Source organism: Morone saxatilis, unplaced genomic scaffold, assembly GCF_004916995.1.
Source record: "Morone saxatilis isolate NCDOM2014 unplaced genomic scaffold, NCSU_SB_2.0 Contig7, whole genome shotgun sequence".
In the NCBI taxonomy this organism is placed as follows: domain Eukaryota; kingdom Metazoa; phylum Chordata; class Actinopteri; family Moronidae; genus Morone; species Morone saxatilis.
Window position 1 is genome coordinate 22,997,802 of NW_023340246.1, and position 3,854 is coordinate 23,001,655.

Consider the following 3,854-nt stretch of genomic DNA (forward strand, 5'->3'; position numbering starts at 1 on the left):
GTTGGTGAGCATAGACAAGCCAATGGTCTCAGCTGAGCTGCATAGTAGTATTCCTGGAGACAGGGAAGGCCCATTCCTCCCTTTTCTTTTCTTAATTGCAAGGTTTTATATTTTACTCTGGCCCTTTTCCCTTGCCATATGTATCTTGATATTGACCTGTCCCAAATAAAAAATTGTTTTGGTGGTATTTCCACAGGCAGGCAGTGAAAAAAATAATCGTGGAAGGATATTCATTCTAATTGACTGAATCCTAGAACTCAAACTCAGGAAAGGGATAACGTTCCATCTTTGCATGTCTGCTTTTATTCTGGAATTTACAGGTCCATAATTGAGATCAAATATCTTGGAAAGGTTTTTAGGTGTTAGTGTTACTCCCAGATATTTGATGCATTCTGCATCCCAGTTCAATTTGTAAAGGGTCTTTATCTATATTGGAGGGTCATAATTAAGGGCTAGTACCTGGATTTTGTTAATGTTGATTTTGTAGCCCCGAAAGTAGGCCGAATTCATTTAACATATTCATTAAGTTTGGGAGGCTGTGTAAGAGTTATCAATATATCGTCTGCAAATAAAGCCAATTTCTGTTCCCCTGTGGACATTGTTACCCCTTTAATATCTGTCTTCTCCCGTATCCATTGGTTCAGGGGTTCTATGAACAGGGCAAAGAGGAGTGGCGATGCACAGCACCCTTGATTCATGCCTTTTTCAAAGTAAATGGGTTGGTGAAGTCACCATTAATTTTTTTCTAGCTGTGGGACTTTCATACAGTGCTGCAAATGTCTTAATTATGGTTGTGTGGAAGCTGAATTTTGCCAGTACTTTATACAAAAAAGTCCACCTTACTGAGTCAAACGCTTTCTCTGCATCTAAGCTAATTAAAAGTGTTTCCGATTTTTTCCGTGTGATTTGCCTCATTATATGAAGTGTCCTCCTGATGTTGTCTTGGGTCTGTCTCTGTTTAATGAATCCTGTCTGGTCCTTGTGTATTAGCTCTGGTAATATCTGTTCCATTCTTTTAGATAATATGGAGGTGAACAGTTTGTAGTCAATATTTAAAATACTAACTGGGCGATAATTCCCACAGTCTAGTCTTTCCTTTCCCTCCTTCGGAATAATGGAGATCATTGCTTCTCTCCATGATGGGGGGATTTTTTTATTTTCCAGCACCCAGTTAAATGTTTTCAGTAGTGTCGGAACTAATTGCTCTTTCATTATTTTGTACCATTCTGGTGTGAAGCCATCTGATCCCGGGGTTTTTTCCTCCCTTTAGTTTTCCTATTGCTGATTGTGGTTCTTCTGTTGTTATTTTGGCGGTTAATTTATCACTGTGACCTTTGGTAAATGGATTGATGATAGGAATGTATCTATTTGTTGGTCGTTATTTGTTTGAGTTTGAGAATAGGGTTAGGGTTAGGGTTATAGTAGTTTTCGAAGCATGTTTGAAGTCTGTTTCTATTGAATTTGTTGTAGGGTTTTTTATTTTATGTATCGTTCTGTCTGCTTGCTGTTCTCGTAGCTTAAATGATAGGAGTTTCAGTGATTTCCCTCCTGCCTCATAATATTGTTGCTTCGTGAATAGAAGCTTTTTTTGTGTGTTGATTACATCTATTTCTTTTTTTATATTCAGGATCTTAAGTTTGGTGCTATCTTTCAATGTTGCTGAGTGTTCTTTTTGAAGTTTCATCAGTTCTTCTCTAACCTTTTAAGTTTTTGGCTCGTCGAATTTATCTAGTTTCATAGCATAGAAATAGAGGCTGATTAAGATGAGCTCTGATCACCTGCGTTTGCCTGTTGGCTAACGTCCGTCCAAGTAAGATTTTTAGCGACATAGAGAGGAGTCATCCTCGGTTCGCGAGATCTCGCTTTCTTCCAGGTCAGCCAGTGATATGGAGTTTCCTGTGTAGCCTCTCCTGGACAGGTCCTCGGTTGCATCTCTACTGCTATGTACATTCTCTGAACACTATCGTCCAATTATCATCTCACAGAAGACTGGCACGGGAACGCAGCTCTGAACTGAATTCTGAATTCCCTTTTCAGGGACTCTTCCGCGGGATCTCGCGAGTCTTCCTCGCGTTGTTGGTTTTGAGGTTAGACGGGGGCCGTAGATCTGGTCAACGGCGCTGGTTTATGTCTGTAATGCTGCCAAGTGAAACCCTTTCTCTGCTATGCCTCTTGGGCGGAAGTAAGGTGCTCCTTCATTGCTTGCAAACTAAAATTTTACATCGTGGGAAGCGTGGGTGGCGCGATATTACTCGGGGCTTATTTTGGATCCACTGAGCGCTATGTGTTTCTTTAGTCTGCAAGTCGGGCTTGCGTTCGTCAGGCAGTTGAGGCCGTCGCCGCAAGGAGTTTTCCCCACACATAGCTGGTCTTTTCTGTACTGTGTCTATTCATCGGGAACAGCATTTCGTGCATCTAGCTTGAAAGGTTGCTTACAAAAAGTAATCATATTAAATGTTATGATCTATTCAGCACACTGGAACTTCTGAAAGTATGTGAGCACTGACAAGGATGTCAACAGTAATGTTGACAATTTAAATAGGTGCGCTGAGTATTTAAAGCAAAAATCAGATTAAAGACAAGGTATTGCTCATATACTCGTCCTACACATTGTGTATACAAGAATCTCCTCGGAGATAATACGTGCTGTAGCCGGTACATATTGGGCTGGAGTTTATGTTGCCAGCGAAAATACTGAATATGAATCAATATATAAAGAAATGAAATCAGGAGGATAATAGACTTGAAAAGTTGCTTAAAAAATAGAATTTGGAATTGGCATAGCATTCTGAACTTAGAACTTTATTATAGCTTGAAACTGACATTCAATAAGACTGATTGACAACCTGAAAATCTATAATGCTGCTACCTGAACACTGACGTTCACCTTGCAACTGAAACTGCTCGAATTCTGGCCTCCATAACACAAGTTCAACTTTTTTTGGGTCTCAGGCTATCTTCCTCAGTAGTTTCCGTCAGCCCTGATCCAAAAACCATCATGGCCGCCAGCTGGTGGACAACCTGCTTGCCTTGGGGGGATAGAAGTGAAGATCATTATATCAGTCATACTTATCTTTATTAAAGCAACAATATAAATTCCTAAATTATTAGGCATATTGTCTAAACATCTTGATGAAGAAAAATGGTCCAAGCTAATGTTGATTTGGTGTTACTTAGCAGCTTTTGAATGTATGATCACCTCCCTGAGATACGTTGTACGCCACACCCACCGAAGATTAGGATTACGAGATTGATGGCTCACTGTGGATCGTAATGTCCAAATTTTGTCTTCAACTGAGAAGGCTGTTAATAATTACTGACAGTACGAGAATTACCTCATCATGCACAGCATGCTGCCATCTACAACAGTCCATACTACTGTAGTTTTACTTTAAAAATCTATTATTGTAGATAGACGAGATCCTCGCACAGTTCTTCCTGACTCTGCAAGCCTCGACAGCAGTGATCGCGGATCAGGAGTATGTGCTTCAGCGCCATGGATAGGTAGACGTGGAAGGCAGTTCTGACTGAGGAGATGAAAGTTCTGATTGAGGAAGAGCTACAGTTGGATCGCAGTAAAAGTCCAACAGCAGGGATCAGGTGACAATAGGTTTTATTATAGGGACACTTATATGGCATCCATACAGAATGTACGCTCGTAATGGTAGTGCATGTGTGTACGAGTGAAACCAACTTCGGTATGGTTGATGATATTCCCTTGGAAAGTTAGCATGCAACTACAGCTGAAACTGTCAGTCATACTCTGCTAATAAGTAGCACTTTGGTACAAATACACTACACAGTCTATGTACTTCATATGTAGCTCATAATTCGACGTCTTGTTTGCTTTTATT